The sequence below is a fragment of the Caretta caretta genome, chromosome 1, assembly GCF_965140235.1.
Source record: "Caretta caretta isolate rCarCar2 chromosome 1, rCarCar1.hap1, whole genome shotgun sequence".
Classification (NCBI taxonomy): Eukaryota; Metazoa; Chordata; order Testudines; family Cheloniidae; genus Caretta; species Caretta caretta.
Genome location: NC_134206.1, coordinates 333,647,154 through 333,667,902, shown reverse-complemented (window position 1 = coordinate 333,667,902; position 20,749 = coordinate 333,647,154).

Here is a 20,749-nt window from a genome sequence, read left to right as displayed (position 1 = left end):
TAAGATAAAGGTAAAGACACAGTGAGATTAAGTAACTTGGTCATGGCTGTTTTAAGAATATAATCAGGATATCTGCATTCATAGGGTCCTACCCTAGCCATGCATTAGACCCATGTACACATGCTCACATACGCATACATGTGTGTGTAATGCAAGCTACACTAGATCAATGAGATTTCAAATACATAAAAGTTAGGGAAGGCTAAATTATGGTTTCCTCTGCAACTGTAATACAGCTCCCCTGGGTAGGTGTATTATCTTCTTGGATAGGGAACTGTTCTTAGTGAACTCCTAAGAACTGGGATTGTTTAATCATAACTAGAGCTGGGTGGGAAATGATTTTCCCATTCCGTGACAGTTTTGAGATTTTGAAATTTTTCCCATCCCAAATTGGGGTGAAATGTCAAAATCTTGAATATGTTTGTGATCTGATAATCTGAAAAAAAAATCAGATTGGTTCAATCAAAACATTTTGATAATTTCTATTTCATTTAATGTTTTTAATATTTTAAACTTCTTTTTAACTACAAATGAACTACAGTCTTGAAACAGAAAACACAACTTTTTGTTTTGAAAACATCATAACAGGATGTTTTGAACAATTTCAAAACTTTTTTTCTCAAAAATGTTTTTAATCCGGAGAGATGTCGGAACTAATCCTTTCCCACAAATCATTTCGTTGTTCATTAACTGACATTTTTCCAGTGAAAAAAAAATTTGTTAGAAAGTTCCTGATCAGTTCTGATAAGAACTTGTGGAATTCAATGGGCAGGTGGATACTGCTTACTATACAAATGTCATATTTATCAATATCACTTTCACTTTTACTACTTTAGTAAGGGTAGCCACGCTAGCTCTGATTTTCAGAAGTGCTGAGCACACACATTTCTAGTTAAAATCAATAGAAGATGCAGGTACTCAGCTTCTCAGAAAATCAGGGCTAATGTCTCTTCAGCTCCCAGTATCCTCTGCAGGTTGCCAGACTGCCTCTGTGCGTCTTCTGTGACTCAGCCCTCCAGTCAGGTCACACATTGCAACCCTCTCCTGGCGTACAACAAACTCAAATAGAAGTAGTTCCTTGTTCCTACCCTTCTGGGACTTAATTCCCTTTCCCGATTTATATCAGCAAGGTTCCTCCTGAATACCTGTTACCAATTGTGGCCTTGATTGGCTGTTGTTGATCCCCAGCTCTTCTAGTTGTTGGATCTCAATGGTTCCCAAAAACAACTGTTTCTCGTATGCTTCTCTACGTACTGCTCTTTTCCTCTCAGAAAGTTCTTTCCTGAGCTGTGGTGTAGCAGAGCAGTGGGGCCTCCAGAAAGGGGCCGTGAAGGTCAGGTACATTGCGTCACAATTCTACATGGGGATCCTATATTGGTAGACTTGACATCACACGGTGAATTCTAAGTGGTGCTAAAGGTTACTTAAATTCACTTTACAAAACACCTCAACCAGTTTCTTTGTGTATCTTGTCTCTCCCGTTTACGTAGTGGTGGGAATTTAAGACATCAAACACAATGGCCAGCATCTTCTTCTCAGTCTAAGATAAAATTCTTTCTCCCTTGTTTAGAGATCTCAGTTCAAATACCTCTGACTGCCCTTTCTATATAAGGCTTGTGTTAAGTCCTTTGGAAGATGCATTTATTAATGCAATTGGCATAGTTAAATCACTAGATTTTAAAACTGTCAGACTGGTAATCAGTGTTTTTAATTGCCCAGGTGCCTATTTATGCCTGTTTTCCCAATTTCTGCAGTTCCCCAAATGGTTTATTGATCACAGATCAGAATGGATTCTATCAAAGAGTTTATCATCTCCATAAATATCTGTTGATCTGCTTTACATTGTGGAGTGTATATTTCAATCATTGCCTTTATTTTATCTGAATCAGCAATTAAGTCATCTTTGCTCAACTTATGTCCAAGATAGAGAACTTCTTCTAGCACCCACCCCCACTTTTAAATTTTGCAAGTTCATTGTTACATGGCTTTCTCTTGCTCTGTGTAAAACTTGCCTAAATCTTGCATTGTATTTTTAAGGTCCCAAATCCAAATTTGAACATCATCTGTTATAACTTCAACACCTTGTAATTGCTCAAAGTTCTGTGCAATTACTGTGAGATGCCTTGGGAACAGAACTAATACCACATGTTATTTGCTTAAAGTTACAGGGGCAGCTCCTCAGAGGGTGTAAATTATCATCACTCCATTGGCTTCAATGGAGCCACGAAAGTTCACACCAGCTGAAGTTCCCATCCATAATGTTGATATGGAAAGTCACTAGCTTAGAACTGGACTTATCTAACTTTATTTCTCAGAACATTTGTCTTGGACCTAGAACTAAAACTGTTTTTACTTCTGGGAGCTTTTCTGCTACTTCTTTTCATCAGACAACCTTCACATTTCATTACTTTGTTTTTAATTGTGTGAATTGACGCGTACACTGACTTTATTAGGTTTTCCAATAATTCACAGATTTTCTACATTATAGAGTTCAAGTTTTCTCATACATCTATCCGGGCAAGTGGAATTTTTCTGGGTGCTTGGATCACTGTAGTTAGTGATTTGTAGTTCTTATTGTAGTATTCATCCAGACATCCTGGAAGACATCTAAGACTTCTCCTGTGTTCCCTGTTTGTATTTGTGATTCTGTGGCATTTACAACAAATCCTCTTTTCACTAACTTCACAGCAATACAGATTTCCATTTCTAACACAGGAGGTACATCTGCACTTACCCTTGCCATGTTAAGTGATACTGGTTTTCACAACAAGTTGTAACTCTTACTGGTCCTTTCACACTTTTAAATCCAGAATATGGCTTTAGATTACTGTACCATTTCCTTAGCTACAGTAATATGTATTTTCTTTAGAATAACAGTTCATTTGTGCTCTTGTATTCAGTTTAAAACAATACAACACTGCCACAAACACTGCATTTGCCATTCTGAAGCAGTTTGCTCTGTACTCAGAAAGCTATGTCATTGCTTTGTTGTTTTTTAAGCACGTGGTCACTCTTGGCATTAACTGTATGACATACTTTTTGAATAGTGTTTTTTCCGTGCTACTGCATTTACAGCATATTTGAGCAAATGTTGGGCAGTTTCTTGCTGTATGTTTTCAGCCACATCTAGTGCACAGGAATTTTTGCCTGTCAGATGACCTTTCATTCCCATTTGGAATGTTATTTTTTTTGTCCTGCCTTCACTTTTTAAGATAATGTCACAAAGACTAGCTACTCGTTATAGACTGGTTTGTCCAGAATCCAGATTTGCAATTAATTAACTCAGTTGGTTCTACAAATGTCTATTCCCATAGTAATCTGTACCTCACTTGATGATTTTGTAAATTATTCTGGAGTTACATAGTTCTTTGAATTAGCTATCTTACACGGGGAATGCTCACAGGGCTAACGCAGGCTTTGGCATAGTGATATCCCTCTTAATAACCTGATAAAACTCCTTACTCCACCTAAAATGCCTATTAGTTTTGCTTGTACAGACTAGGATTTGCTCCCAGTGTCACAACTAATTAAAAAAAATTCTCTATTATGATCCAAAAGAAAGGTTTTTTAAAAATCACTAAAAGACTGGAAGACGTTACTGTCATGTAATATTGATTTTTCCTATATAATTCATTTAAAAAAATTCAACTTAAATCCCATATTCTTTACCATTTAGCTTATAGAACCCTGCATAGAAGTGGTTTACCTATGTAATCAGTGCTTAGAATTTTTTTAAATTGTGACATACAACATTCATTGTATCAGTTAATTGCATGTTTCTGTTAATCATTGTAATTTATTTCCAGATTTAGAGTCAGCTTTCCATACCAATTCTTCCAATGGGACCACATATCAGATATCCTTGGGACATGGAACAGCTTAATTGCAGATAGCCTACTAGCTATTTTAGTCCTGGAGAATAAATACCAGATGTATCCTCCAAAGGGCACTATTGAAAAAAAAGGTCTAGATGTAGTTTTTCACAAGCTGGAGGACCCAGCTTATTTGTCTTCCAATTCTAACAGGGGCTTTAATTCACATTTATCACTGGGTTATTTGTAATGGTTCCATAACTGAAGGCTCTGTGCATAAAATAATCTTACAGGACCATGAGAAGACTTTATTGATCCATAACAAATGAAGAAGGATTTCTGTGCTTGATCTGCAGTGAAGAAGTACATTGGAATGTTGTATTAAGATGTAGCTAATCACACCAGTGCATGGAAATTCAAGTGTTTGTGGGAAGGTGATTATTTTATTCATAAATGAAGTTGTATAACCTGATTGGTAAGAATAAACTAAAGAACAGGTTTTTAAATTGTTTTCTTTACTAATGAAATGTAGTTAAATTGAACCACTGCACATTTGCTGTCTCAAAACTGGTGAAAACGAATAGCTTGTCAGTTCACTGTACCAAGAACATATTTTGCACAGATGAAACGTATTGCCCTCCAAAACAACCCACAGAAGCCTTGTAGTATTTGGAATTGGACTGCCCACTTCTATTTCAAATATTTAGCCCATTATTCATTTTGTTAAATTGTGTTTAGAGTGGAAATCACTTTAGATGGCAAAAGAGAGAGTTGAAGCGATGAACAATCTTGTGGACATCAAAATAGATTAATTTGAGACCAACAGAAACTACAAAAATTGCCATTCTCCTGTGTAACAGAATTTATAGTTTATTTGGGGAATATAAATATAGGATGGATATTGGTTCAGAAGATGCTGTTTCCTAGAAAGTCTTCCAAGTAACTTTGAAAACTAAACAAAAATATCAGATAATCTGCCCCACCTCAGTGGAGAATCCAAAAAGACAATGGCAAATCCAGTCACTAGGACATTGACTCCCAGTAACCAATGGCCCAGAGGGAGATGAATTTTCCTATCTCTCAACGGGGAAGCTGAGCAACATCCCCCAGCTCAAGAACAAAAGGGCTGGAAAGGTGTGTGGTAGGGGGATAAATTCAACTTAAATCCCATATTCTTTTTTCTTTGACTCCCTCAGGGAACTGATGGGCAGGATCCCCTGGGAGAATAACATGGGTGGGGGGAAGGGGCGGGGGGAAAGGAGTCCAGGAGAGCTGGCTGTATTTTAAAGAATCCTTATTGAAGTTACAGAGACAAACCATCCCGATGTGTAGAAAGAATAGTAAATATGGCAGGCGACCAGATTGGCTTAACAGTGAAATCCTTGCTGATCTTAAACACAAAAAAGAAGCTTACAAGAAGTGGAAGGTTGGACATATGACCAGGGAAGAGTATAAAAATATTGCTAGGGCATGTAGGAATGTTATCAGGAGGGCCAAATCGCACCTGGAGCTGCAGCTAGCCAGAGATGTCAAGAGTAACAAGAAGGGTTTCTTCAGGTATGTTGGCAACAAGAAGAAAGTCAAGGAAAGTGTGGGTCCCTTACTGAATGAGGGAGGCAACCTAGTGACAGAGGATGTGGAAAAAGCTAATGTACTCAGTGCTTTTTTTGCCTCTGTCTTCACGAACAAGGTCAGTTCCCAGACAACTGCACCAGGCAGCACAGCATAGGGAGGAGGTGACCAGCCCTCTGTGGAGAAAGAAGTGGTTCAGAACTATTTAGAAAAGTTGGACGAGCACAAGTCCATGGGGCCGGATGCCCTGCATTCGAGAGTGCTAAAGGAGTTGGCTAATGTGATTGCAGAGCCATTGGCCATTATCTTTGAAAACTCATGGCAATCGGGGGAGGTCCCGGACGACTGGAAAAAGGCTAATGTAGTGCCCACCTTTAAAAAAGAGAAGAAGGCGGATCCGGGAAACTACAGGCCAGCCAGCCTCATCTCAGTCCCTGGAAAAATCATGGAGCAGGTCCTCAAGGAATCAATTCTGAAGCATTTAGTGGAGAGGAAGGTGATCAGGAACAGTCAGCATAGATTCACCAAGGGCAAGTCATGCCTGACTAATCTAATTGCCTTCTATGATGAGATAACTGACTCTGTGGATGAGGGGAAAGCAGTGGACGTGTTGTTCCTTGACTTTAGTAAAGCTTTTGACACGGTCTCCCACAGTATTCTTGTCAGCAAGTTAAAGAAGTATGGGATGGATGAATGCACTATAAGGTGGATAGAAAGTTGGCTAGATTGTCAGGCTCAACAGGTAGTGAGCAATGGCTTCATGTCTAGTTGGCAGCCGGTATCAAGCGGAGTGTCCCAGAAGTTGGTCCTGGGGCCGGTTTTGTTCAATATCTTCATAAATGATCTGGAGGATGGCGTGGATTGCACCCTCACAAGTTTGCAGATGACACTAAACTGGGAGGAGAGATAGATATGCTGGAGGGTAGGGATAGGATACAGAGGGCCCTAGACAAATTAGAGGATTGGGCCAAAAGAAATCTGATGAAGTTCAACAAGGACAAGTGCAGAGTCCTGCACTTAGGATGGAAAAATCCCATGCACCGCTACAGACTAGGGACCGAATGGCTAGGCAGCAGTTCTGCAGAAAAGGACCTAGGTGTTACAGTGGATGAGAAGCTGGATATGAGTCAACACTGTGCCGTTGTTGCCAAGAAGGCCAATGGCATTTTGGGATGTATAAATAGGGGCATTGCCAGCAGATCGAGGGACGTGATCGTTCCCCTCTATTCAACATTGGTGAGGCCTCATCTGGAGTACTGTGTCCAGTTTTGGGCCCCACACTACAAGAAGGATGTGGAAAAATTGGAAAGCGTCCAGCGGAGGGCAACAAAAATGATTAGGGGACTAGAACACATGACTTATGAGGAGAAGCTGAGGGAACTGGGATTGTTTAGTCTGCAGAAGAGAAGAATGAGAGAGGATTTGATAGCTGCTTTCAACTACCTGAAAGGGGGTTCCAAAGAGGATGGACTAGACTGTTCTCAGTGGTAGCAGATGACAAAACGAGGAGTAATGGTCTCAAGTTGCAGTGGGGGAGGTTTAGGTTGGATATTAGGAAACAGTTTTTCAGTAGGAGGGTGGTGAAGCACTGGAATGCGTTACCTAGGGAGGTGGTGGAATCTCCTTCTGTCATAAAAATAAAGGGAAGGGTAAACCCCTTTGAAATCCCTCCTGGCCAGGGGAAAGCTCCTCTCACCTGTAAAGGGTTAAGAAGCTAAAGGTAACCTCGCTGGCACCTGACCAAAATGACCAATGAGGAGACAAGATACTTTCAAAAGCTGGGAGGAGGGAGAGAAACAAGGGGTCTGTGTCTGTCTATATGCTGGTCTTTGTCGGGGATAGACCAGGAATGGAGTCTTAGAACTTTTAGTAAGTAATCTAGCTAGGTATGTGTTAGATTATGATTTCTTTAAATGGCTGAGAAAAGAATTGTGCTGAATAGAATAACTATTTCTGTCTGTGTATCTTTTTTGTAACTTAAGGTTTTGCCTAGAGGGGTTCTCTATGTTTTTGAATCTAATTACCCTGTAAGATATCTACCATCCTGATTTTACAGGGGGGATTTCTTCATTTCTATTTACTTCTATTTTTATTAAAAGTCTTCTTGTAAGAAACTGAATGCTTTTTCATTGTTCTCAGATCCAAGGGTTTGGGTCTGTGGTCACCTATGCAAATTGGTGAGGCTTTTTATCCAACATTTCCCAGGAAAGGGGGGGTGCAAGTGTTGGGAGGATTGTTCATTGTTCTTAAGATCCAAGGGTCTGGGTCTGTAGTCACCTAGGCAAATTGGTGAGGCTTTTTACCAAACCTTGTCCAGGAAGTGGGGTGCAAGGTTTTGGGAAGTATTTTGGGGGGAAGGACTCGTCCAAACAGCTCTTCCCCAGTAACCAGTATTAGTTTGGTGGTGGTAGCGGCCAGTCCAAGGACAATGGGTGGAATATTTTGTACCTTGGGGAAGTTTTGACCTAAGCTGGTAAAGATAAGCTTAGGAGGTTTTTCATGCAGGTCCCCACATCTGTACCCTATAGTTCAGAGTGGGGGAGGAACCTTGATACCTTCCTTTGAAGTTTTTAAGATCAGGCTTGACAAAGCCCTGGCTGGGATGATTTAATTGGGGATTGGTCCTGCTTTGAGTAGGGGGTTGGACTAGATGACCTCCTGAGGTCCCTTCCAACCCTGATATTCTATGATTCTTTGATAAAAGTTGGCTGCTGGAAGGAGTCAGGCCTGTCCAGGGATCTGATGAAGGAGATCAGTCAGAGAAAGACACAGAGCCTGAATAATGAGGTTAATTACAGTTTGGCTGGGGCTCTGGCTAACCAGAATATGCTTTAACCTTCTTTTCTCTGTGCTAACCTAAGGACTTCCTGATTCTGTGTGCCAGGTGACTAATAAATGGTTATCCTGTTTTGAAAAGGCTTCCTGTGTCACTGTAAATACTCACTGAGAACATTGCGCCCTGAAAGGCTACAGTACAAGCCTCCTACAGGAGTCTGGGTTGACTGGATTTGCTGTAGAAAGCCATGGCGAGAGACGGGGATGCTGGTGCCAAAGGTCCAGTCTTGGAGGCCATGGGCCTGCCCCTGTGAGCTATGTGGATGGGCACTGTGACAGTAGGCACTTGGATACCCTGGTGATGGGTGCAGCATAAGAAACTGAATGGAACAGAAAAGCAACAGACTTTGCAATAGTTGCAAAGCAATAGTTGCATAACAAGTGTAGCCAAGGTTACACCATGTTCATTATTGTTCAGTAATTGTGGTTAAGCATTTTAACTGATAAACAATGTATGGAAATAGTTCTTATTCAGTATAGAGAGCACAAATAGCTAGGAAATTTAAGTTTTCTTTAGTCTTCTTCTGAGAGTTCCTGTCCTGATTCCACAGCCAAATGTCTCTTTTCCTCCCTGACTAATTTCCAGTAGCTGCATTGCAAAGATCACGTGGCAAACCAGGAGTCTTTGATTCAACTGAAGTACCGGATGACCTGTTCTTGAAAAGAATTCAGTCTGAGACTCCTTCACTGATAACATCTTTTTCTGATGTCTTTGTGAGCTTGTAGCCCTTGGATTGCCAGGTATAAATCAGGAAATATCAGCACTTTCGGGCCCTCCGTTGTGAGTTCCTCTTTTGTTTTTGTTTTTTTCAGTGCTGCTATTAATATTCCTTCAGCTCTGAGGGATTGGATGACAACTACTACATCCCCATCTTGTTTTTTTGTTGAACAGTGTGACAGCACTCTAGATACAAAGGATCTTCTTTGATATCAAAGCCTAGATATTTTACTCTTGACAAGCTGACCCTGGAAGTCTTCATCCTTTGGAATTTCCAGGTCTAATGTTTTTATGTGTCTCTGGATTTTCAAGTAACTCCACTCATCCCATAATCCATCAACTTTTAAACCTCACTCTTCTCTGTGCATTTAATTCATTCTCTTATCAAAAAGTGAGCACACTTCAAAAGTTTCTATCTGAGAGATATCAACAGTAAAGGCAGAATTTTGAATCTTGAACCTGATCCAAGGCCAATGAAGTCAATTAAAAAATATATGGACTTTTTAATCCTGGTCTTTATGTATAGGAAGTCTGTCTCAAACTGGCAGAATCTTTGTAAAAGGGAAGAGACATTCTTTGAGCACAGCCAATGTATTCCTCTAGTTTAGTATCCATTGCATGAACCTTTGTTATGAATGTCTCTATGGTGTAACATCTGCAACTTTTCTTCCAGCATCATTTTTTTGGTGAGGTTTTCTCATTATTTTCAGACTGATGTTTCTCTTATGAAGGAGTCAGATGGGAAGAAGAGGTCCCTTGGCTCTCTGATAGCTGCTGGGCCAAGTCTGTGTGTTATTTTTAAATATTTTTTCTCTGTCTTTTAATGCCTTTCTTCTTTATGCCAATGACAATACTATTTGCACCTAATGTAGCCTCAGAGTAAGGGTAGCAGTATTGTCAACCTCAGGAGTTCAAAAATCATGAGTCAGGACCCCATTTTAGATTCTTTTTATTTGACTATTGGTGTTGGATCATTTAAGATTCACATTTTCAAGTTTTCCTCCACAACTATAGAGGCTAATTTTTTTTTATTTAAAATGGAAGATGGGATTCTCTGGTAATAAATAATCTTCAGAATTCATGCATAAACATTACTACACTTGAATTATTTTAACTAAAAAAATTAAATCACTCTGGAAAAAGACAAGTTTCCAGAGGCAGTGGGCAATAAACACAGAGAGAAGAGGCCAGGTAGACTATTGCTTTTAGACTACATTTCAAAGAAAAACAATACACATTCAGTAGGTGTGACAAAACTCTGGGCTATGTGCTAAAACCCATGTATTAAAGAAGGAGCAGTAGTGACCGGTATATTAAGGTTGACTATGTTATGGTTCATTTATTATAAGTCATCAGATAACTTTGCTTAATCAAACATATAACAATACATACAGTCAGGCAAAGGTTAAGGTGACCTAATCAGGGGTTGCAGTCACAGTGTAGTCTGCTCCAAAAAATATTAACTCGCTATTAACCATATGTGTACCTTAGTCTGTTACCAGACACAGGAAACTCCACAAATTTCTTTATGACACGATGTACCCTAATTTTCCTTTCCCGTACATTTTGTATCTACTACCCAAGGCTTTTGGATATCTGTACAATGTTAGTTTTAACAATCTTGCAACAATTATAAGAGTCTATTACTTTAGCAAAGCTCTGCAAAACACTGTCTTGTCCTTGATGATTTCTCCATAGGCCAAGAATAAAAGCTTACACACAGTTTTAAACATATTTCCAGCACAAAGTATGCTGGACGTGTGACTCAGGTAGCATAAGTGTAAAGCCCTTAATAATACATTGATTTTGGTTAAATAATTTTTGCTAACACCTAACCATACACACATACATAATAATAAATGAAGGTTAACTGATAAATGGTTGAATATAGGAATGTTTAAAAATGTGCAATGTGACTATCCTCTAAAAACTAACTTCGGCTTGGTCTACATGACAGACTTATGTTGGTGTAACTGTGTCACTTAGTGGTGACTAAGTGACACAGTTACTTACTGACTGAACTCCTGGTGTAGACAGTGTTGTGTTGATGGGAGGGCTTCGTCCATCGACAGAGCTACCGCCTCTCAGGGAAGTGGAGTACCTATGCTGACGGGAGAAGCTCTCTCATCGTCGTAGGTAGCCTCTTCACTACACGCTACAGCGGTGCAGCTGCATTGGTGCAGCCATACTGCTGGAGCACTATAATTATAGACAAGACCTTAGTAACTATGGAGTTATGGGGTTCCATGCTTATTCCCTCATATCAGATTTATCAATATCATAGATACTCACTTTGGAAGTTAAAATTATGTTTGTTTTTCTAACTGCCAGCCTCACAAATTGATCCTTGGATCTAAGAGTCAAGTGGGGCCTTTTCATTCTTACACATCAGAATCAGTAGAAAGGTTCTGTAGATCAAGTTAGAGATGAGTAACACAGATGTCATTGATTAGCATTTAGTTCACAATTCTGCTGCTGATGTTTACCCTCTCTTGGCTGTGTTGGCACTGCAGGGCTAAAAGGAGTGAATGAAATAGAAACAAAACAAAACAAAAGTACTATTTTTAACTCCTAAGTCAGTAGATATAGATTCTGAATATGCGCAAGGAGTAGATCTGCTGAATTAGATCAGTGATGCAATTTTTACATAACCATTTTTTTCAGAGCAGGCCTGAACTTTAAGGACCTGATCCTGTAAACATTTAATCCTGTAAATATAGTACTCCTGCATGGAGCCCCATTAACTTTATTGGAAATCCTCTACGGAAGTAACCATATTTGCATTATGCCTTAATAATAATTCATAATAATAAAAATAATTAATACTGTAAATTAATAATGAAAAGAACAATTAACAATCACAAGAAAATACATCCCATTTTCTCTTTTCAGGATGTGGTGTGGAAGTGGGTCAATGGGATGGGGAATCAGTGATACGGGTGGAGGGTGCTGTAATTAAATGTGGGAGGGGGTAGGTTTTTATTTTGTTAACACAATGACAAGACAAACTTAATTGACTGTTTTAAGTTTTTTAATTAAATTGTTACAAAATAGAATATAGGACAGATACTTAAATAATCTAAATAAATTCATACATAGATACATACATAAGTATGCATACATAGCCCACTTAACCCCCCCTCCCTTACAATTGACTTCAGTGGGAACAGTGTCAGGTCCTATATCTACCAAAGAGTTGAGCCATTAAAACAGAGCCTATGCTCCAGTGTCTTCTTGAAAAAGAATATATGGAATTTCTTGCAAAAATATAGGGATGAAGAAGTAAGAAAGTTTGTAAATAATTAGAGTTGTATTTGATCTTGGTAGACTCCAGTATATCTAAATGAGATTTTGTGGCATGTAGAAAAGGAGTACTTGTGGCACCTTAGAGACTAACCAATTTATTTGAGCATGAGCTTTCGTGTAGTTATCCCAATCTATGCGCTGGACTTTTCTTTCCCCTGTCATATGTTGTCCTGTTTTTAAAGACAGTAAAAATAGACTCATGGATTTTAAGGTGAGAAGGACCATCATAATCATCTTGTCTGACCTCCTGTACATTGTAGGCCACAGAACCTCACCAACCTGCTCCTGTAATAGACCCATAAATCTGGCTGAGTTACTGAAGTCCTTAAACCATGATTTAAAGGCTTCAAGTTACAGAGAATACACCATTTACTCTAGTTTAAACCTGAAAGTGACGTGTGTCCCATGCTGCAGATGAAGGCGAAAACCCTCCAGGGTCTCTGCCAATCTGACCTGGGGAGAAATTCCTTCCCAACCCCAAATATAGTGATCAGATAGACCCTGAGCATTTTGGCAAAACCCAACAGCCAGATACCTGGGAAAGAATTCTTTGTAGTAACTCAGAGCCCTATCCATCTTGCATCCTCAGCCATTGGGGATATTCATTACTGGCAGTTGCAGATTGGCTACATGCCATTATAGGCAGTCTCATCCCCTCCATAAACTTACCAAGCTCAGTTTTGAAGCTAGTTAGTTTTTTTGCCCCCACTATTCCCCTTGGAAGGCTGTTCCAGAAACCTTCATCTAATTTCAAACCTAAACTTAGAACATAAGAATGTCCACACTGTGTCAGACCAATGGTCCATCTAGCCTAGTATCCTGTCTTCTGACAGTGGCCAATGCCAGGTGCCCCAGAGGGAATAAACAGAACAGGTAACTATTGAATGGTCCATCTCCTGTCATCCACTCCCTGCTTCTGTCAATCAACTTGCTGATGGCCAGTTTATATCCATTTGTTCTTGTGTCAACATTGATGCTTAACTGAAATAACTCCTCTCCCTCCCTGATATTTATCTCTCTGATGTAAATATAGACAGCAATCATATTTCCCCTCAGCCTTCTTTTGATTAGCCTAATCAAGCCAATCTCTATGAGTCTGTTCCTCTGATCATCCTAAAAGCTCTTCTCTGCACCTGTTCTAGTTTGAATTCAACTTTCTTAAACGTGGGAGACCAGAACTGCACATAGTATTCCAGATGAGTTGGTACTAGTGCCTTGTATGATTCCCTATTTCTACTGGAAATACCTTGACTGATGTATCCTAGGATTGCATTAGCCTTTTTCACAGCTGCATCTCATTGGCGGCTCATAGTCATCCTGTGATCAACCAATATACCCAGGTCTTTCTCCTCTTCCATTGCTTCCAACCAATAAGACTCCAGTTTATAGCAAAAATTCTTGTTGTTAATCCCTAAGTGCATGACTTTACACTTTGCACTATAAAATTTCATCCTATTTCTATTATTCCAGTTTTCAAGGTCATGTATGATATTCTTGTTGTATGATATTCAGGTCCTCCTCTCTATTGGCAATACCTCCCAACTTTGTGTCATCTGCAAATTTTATTTTATTTACTTTTTGTGCCAAAGAAATTAATAAAAATTTTGAATAAGATTAGTTCCAAGACAGATCCCTGAGGAACTCCACTACTAACCTCGATCCAGCCTGACAGGTCACTTTTCAGTATGACCTGTTGTAGTCTCCCCTTTAACCAGTTCCTTATCTGTTTTCCAATTCTCATATTAATCCCCATCTTCTCCAGTTTATCATTTTGAACCATAATATGTGACTTCTCTAGAAGTGTTATAACCTGAGTGATTTGCCTTAGTCATCGCCTACTGTTTTCACTTCCTGGAGGAGCTGTTGCAACCTTCTCCCCATGGAGTGCATACAATGCATGGCTCACAGTGATACACAAACCATTCATATACTTAATACGATATGTAAGCCAAGAATTTTTTTTTTTAAAGATTTACTTTGAACTCATTAGGTGATTCATGTGACTAAAAATGCTTCCCTTTAAACTTAATTTGGACTCAGTATCTTTTGTCAAGGCCAAAATTGTGAATATTTGAGATTTCTGCACAAGATCCTATATCTGAAAAACAGATTAAAGTGTGGTTATGGTCAGAAAAGGGATTGTGTAAATATAGCAACTTCTATACATTTGCTCATCTAGCTCTTTGCTCATGTCTGCTTACTTTACCAAGCAAAATAAACTTTTGAAACTATTTACTCCTGTTAACAGCTCAGAGTCAATACATCTAGGGTAAAATGAACAAGATTCTCGTCTCCTTGGACATCCTGTACAAGATTGTTATGCTAATTTCCAAATACACCATCTTTAACCCTGGCAATGTCATGGGAACAGGGTTATCAGGGTGAATTTGAAAGACTGGCAGTTGTGGGGTGCGGGAAGGGAGGGAAGAGAGAGAGAGAGACTTTTAGATTTGAAGGCCGAAAGTGAGCATTATGGTCATCTAGTTTAATCTCTTGCATAGCAGAGTCCATAGATTTTCACCTAGCTATTCCTGCATCAAACCCATAACTTCTAGTTAAGCTATAGCATATTTAAATCTTTATTCCTCTTTCTAGCTGTAAGATCAAATTTATTCTGGAAATCACTGAGACAATATAAGCATTATAAGCATTTTTACAGACTCCCTTTCAGGGAATAACTGCACTTTAAGATGAAATTTGATTAATTTGAAGGAAAATATGCTTAAATTGTGAACTCTTTGGGGCAAGGACCATCTTTTGTTCTGTGTATGTACAGCACGTAGCACAATGGGGTCCTAGTCCATGACTTGGGCTCACAAGCACTACCACAATACAAATAATTATTAATAATAATACACCCCCTCTAGTTATTAGTGACTTTCCTCTGGCCTGCCTATTGTGGATTGTGGGGTCTGACAGGAATCAGGTCTTGCATGTACTCAAAGCATGCCTACAAGATTGGGCCATGCATTTCCCCCACCTAGTTTAAGAATCCTGCTCTGGGGCCTCTGGGACTTCAGTTTAATCCAGGGCTCTGAGCTGCTCATTAGCTGTGGCGTGATGTCAGGGTTTAGGTGCTTTGCAAATGAAAATGCTGACTGCAGGAAATGTAGACACCTATGAGACTTAGTCACCCGCAGGATGATTAGGTGGCACCTGAGTGAAAATGTCAATTTGAAAATGTCAGTGGTGCCTAAATGGTGGACCTAAGTACTCAAAGAGTCAGATAGGCACTTAAATATATTTGAGGATTTTAGCTTTAGAGCTTAAGTCTCATTAAAATCAGTGGGAATGAGGCTCCTAGGCACAGATCCTCAACAGTACTCAGGTGCCTAAGTCATTCTTGAAAATGGGACTTCGGTTCCTATGTCCATTTTCAAAATTTTACCCAAGTTAAATAAATATCTGGTCTTGCTTCTTGATTTTTTTTTCTTTAAACAATATTTGAAAACTATTTAGCAAAACCAAGACTTTTGTTGTAGACTGAAAAAATACTGAAGGCAGGAATTTTCAAAAGATGCTAAGAGAGTTTAAGTATCCAAATCCCACGGAAAGTCAAGGTGAGTTTGGTGGCTGGCACCCTTAGGGCCTTTGGAAAATCCCAGTCTGAATAAAACAAAACAATAGAATTTAAAGAAGAGTGAGTAAATTCTCAGTCAAGGTTCCAACACCATCCTCAACTCTGTCCCATACCTCTGCCTGCCCACCACACTATGTTAACTATCCATCAAGATTATATTGATGTTTTTGTCAGTTTGCAGGAGGAAGAAAAATATATTAGTAATTGTTTATATAGCATCAGAAGTATGCCAAGCTCTTTCCAAATGAATGTTAAGACACGATTCATGCCCTAAGAAGCTTGCCTAATTGGTTAATCCAGTAAGTAGATGTTTACATACCATGATTTGCATCTGCAAGGCACAAAACAGAGAAAGTGGGTATTAAAAATCAGGCCCTAAATGGACAATCAAGGATGGGGAACAGAATGCAACGAAGTGGTGACTCTTAGCAGATGAGTGGTTTGAGGTTTTGTTTTTTCCACTGTCACCTATTTATTGGAGAGGGGGACCAGAAATCAATTATTACTTATTATAGTATAGCTGTTCCAAGACAACATGTATTATGCATTAGAATGCTTTTTTGTTACATGGTAATATGACCTTAACTCACCCTTCTTGCCTGCATTTGGTAGGTGGGACAAAGATAGGGGTTTGTAGCTCTTACTGAGATGGTACGTGTGGGAAAGGTGGAGTGTCTAGCTCATGTTGGGAGGGTGGATGAGATTACAGAGGTTTTAACCCAAATCAAGATATGGTAGGAAGTTTGGTGGTGGTCAGAGGGGTGTCAGGCTCATAGGGGGAGAATGTGTGGTGATGGTTCCTGATGCTTCCAGGCTTGAGTAGGGATTAAACCTGGTTGAAAAACTGTTGTTTTTGTGAAAAATTTAGAAATGACTTTCATTTTGAAAGTTTTGAAAAGGACCTTTTTTTTTATTTTAAATTGTTTGCAAAAATATTCATTTTACATTTTTTTTAGCTGCACAGACCTCTTTGCCCCCTTTCTTCTTTCACTTCACTTATCTCCTCTCTGCCGACTGCTTTTTCCATTGCAAAAAATAAAATGAAAGGAGGAAGAAAACACTGAATGTTTGGGGATTCAAAAATGGAAATTTATTTTTCTCCAAAAATATTCTGTTTAAGAAAAAAGGCCATTTTTTGAACAGAGTCACAGAGTCATAGGGTTTAAGGCCAGAAGACACATCAAGTCTCACCTCCTGTATATCAAAGGCCACCAACACCACCCAGCACCTGCATACTAAACCCCCAAAATATGCATTAGACTGTTGGTTTTTTTTGTTACATGCTAATATGACCTCAACTCACCCTTTTTGCTTGCATTTGGTAAGTGTGGCAAACATAAGGGTAAAAAGTGATGAGCAGTATTAATGCAGAAAGTAGGAGTGGGCAAAGGGGAGGGAGAGGGTGTCTCTGAATAATACAAGGAGACTGAATATGGCTGCTGTTAAGGTTGGCATGGCAACATGTGGAGGTTTCTGGATGGTTTGTGGAAAATGAAGGGAATTATGGTTTCCTGCCTGCTTGTGTTATCTGTGCCCCACACATATTAGCCAAAATGGCCCTGTGAGACAGAGGGTGGATTTCTGGGATAAGACGGCAGAGTTAAGGTCAGCCAGGAGTCTGAACAGAGAATTCCCTTTATTCTGAACTCTATAATTTTATTTGATAAATTGATCTACAACCTAAATTGAGCATTAATGACACTGCTTCAGTGTAAAAAGAAAAGGAGTACTTGTGGCACCTTAGAGACTAACAAATGTATTTGAGCATAAGTAACATAAGCATAAGTAACACTAAAGTTTGATAGAAAAAACATAGTTGACATTTGCCTATGAAAGATGTGAAGATAAATGCACCTTTGGATTCTGCTGTTTGTTTCTTCTAATTGCACCCAACCAGCTTGTGTTTGCCTTTTTTGATTTGCCCTTTTGAGTTCCTATAATTTTAGGGAACTGGAACTTGGCTGGTGGAGTGAGGGTGGTGATGGTGAGGTCAGGCTGCATGGCATGGGAAGAGTGGGGGTGTGGTGTGGAAGAAGAAATTGGGGTAACTGTTGGGTCGGGGGGAGTTGAGGAAGGGTTTATATCTGCCTTGCTGCTGTCACAGGAGCTGGGGACAGTGGGAGAATTTGATTGAAATAAGTGATATGACTGCTTGTCATGGAAGGGAACTGGGAGTTTAGCTGAAGGTGAGGGAAAGAGAATGGAGGAGGGGTGATCTGGCTGCAGATGAGGGAGGGAGCCCAGGGGTGTCTGGCTGCAGCCTGGACGGGGGGGAAGGTCAATCTGCAGGTGAAGGGGGATGGTTCAGGTCAGAGGTCTGGCTGAAGATGATGGAAAGACCAGGGGTGATCTGGCTGCAGAATGGGGGAGGGGGCTGGCTGTAGGAGAGAAAGGAGGGTCTAACTACAGGTGAGGGGGTCTGGCTGTAGGTGAGGCAGGAGGAGGGCTTCTGGCTGAGGAGGTCTGGCCCCAGGTGAGGTAGGGGATGGGAGGTCTGGCCATAGGTGAGGTGGGGGAGATCTGGATAAGAGCATCTGGCTGGAGCTTAGAATCATAGAATGATAGAATCATAGAATATCAGGGTTGGAAGGGACCTCAGGCGGTCATCTAGTCCAACCCCCTGCTCAAAAGCAGGACCCAGCCCCAATTAAATCATCCCAGCCAGGGCTTTGTCAAGCCTGACCTTAAAAACTTCTAAGGAAGGAGATTCCACCACCTCCCTAGGCAACGCATTCCAGTGTTTCACCACCCTCCTAGTGAAAAAGTTTTTCCTAATATCCAACCTAAACCTCCCCCACTGCAACTTGAGACCATTACTCTTTGTCCTGTCCTCTTCCACCACTGAGAACAGTCTAGATCCATCCTCTCTGGAACCACCTCTCAGGTAGTTGAAAGCAGCTATCAAATCCTCCCTCATTCTTCTCTTCCGCAGACCAAACAATCCCAGTTCCCTCAGCCTCTCCTCATAAGTCATGTGTTCCAGACCCCTAATCATTTTTGTTGCCCTTCGCTGGACTCTCTCCAATTTATCCACATCCTTCTTGTAGTGTGGGGCCCAAAACTGGACACAGTACTCCAGATGAGGCCTCACCAATGTCGAATAGAGGGGGACGATCACGTCCCTCGATCTGCTCGCTATGCCCCTACTTATACATCCCAAAATGCCATTGGCCTTCTTGGCAACAAGGGCACACTGCTGACTCATATCAAGCTTCTCGTCCACTGTCACCCCTAGGTCCTTTTCCGCAGAACTGCTGCCTAGCCATTTGGTCCCTAGTCTGTAGCTGTGCATTGGGTTCTTCTGTCCTAAGTGCAGGACCCTGCACTTATCCTTATTGAACCTCATCAGATTTCTTTTGGCCCAATCCTCCAATTTGTCTAGGTCCCTCTGTATCCTATCCCTGCCCTCCAGCGTATCTACCACTCCTCCCAGTTTAGTATCATCTGCAAATTTGCTGAGAGTGCAATCCACACCATCCTCCAGATCATTTATGAAGATATTGAACAAAACCGGCCCCAGGACCGACCCCTGGGGCACTCCACTTGACACCGGCTGCCAACTAGACATGGAGCCATTGATCACTACCCGTTGAGCCCGACAATCTAGCCAACTTTCTATCCACCTTATAGTGCATTCATCCAGCCCGTACTTCTTTAACTTGCTGACAAGAATACTGTGGGAGACAGTGTCAAAAGCTTTGCTAAAGTCAAGATACAATACATCCACTGCTTTCCCTTCATCCACAGAACCAGTAATCTCATCATAGAAGGCGATTAGATTAGTCAGGCATGACCTTCCCTTGGTGAATCCATGCTGACTGTTCCTGATCACTTTCCTCTCATGTAAGTGCTTCAGGATTGACTCTTTGAGGACCTGCTCCATGATTTTTCTTAGGCACGGGACTGGGTGGGTCTGGCTGCAGGTGAGGCAGAGGACAGATGGGGGGAAGAGGGTCTGGCTGTTGGTGATACAGGGGACGGGAGTCTGGCCGCAGGTGAGGCAGGGGATGGGTGGTGGTGGTGGTCTGGCTGCAGGTGAGATGGGACGGGGGAGGGTCCGGCTGCTGGTGAGACAGGGGATAGGGGTCTGGCCGCAGGTGAGGCTGGGGGGGAGTGGGGTCCAGCTGTTGGTGAGAGAGGGAAGGCGTCTGGCCCCAGGTGAGGCAGGAGGGAGGGGTCTGGGTCCGGCTGTTGGTGAGACTGGGACAGGGGGTTCTGACCACAGGTGCGGCAGGGGTCTGGCTTTAGGTGAGATGGGAAAAGCGGGGGGGAGGGGGTACGGCTGTTGGTGCGACGGGACGGGGGAAGGGGTCTGGTCACAGGTGAGACAGGGGATGTGTGTGTGGAGGGCCTGGCTGCAAATGAGATGGGAAGCGGGGGGGGGAGGGTGGGTCCGGCTGTTGGTGCTACAGGGGAAGGGGGAGGGGTCTGGTCACGGGTGAGGCAGGGGATGTGTGTGTGGGGGGTCTGGCTGCAGGTGAGATGGGACGTGGGGAGGGTCCGGCTGTTGGTGCGAGAAGGGAGGGGGCAGGGGTCTGGTCACAGGTGAGGCAGGGGATACGGGGGGGAGGGTATGGCTGCAGGTGAGATGGGATGGGGGGAGGGTCGGCTGTTGGTGCGAGAAGGGAGGGGGGAGTGGTCTGGCTGCAGGTGAGGCAGGGGATACGGGGGGGGGGTCTGGCTGCAGGTGAGATGGGAAGCGGGGGGGGTCCGGCTGTTGGTGCGAGAAGGGAGGGGTCTGGTCACAGGTGAGGCAGGGGATACAGGGTGGGGGGTCTGGCTGCAGGTGAGATGGGAAGCGGGGGGGGGTCGGCTGTCGGTGCGAGAAGGGAGGGGTCTGGTCACAGGTGAGGCAGGGGATACAGGGTGGGGGGTCTGGCTGCAGGTGAGATGGGAAGCGGGGGGGGGGGGGTCCGGCTGTTGGTG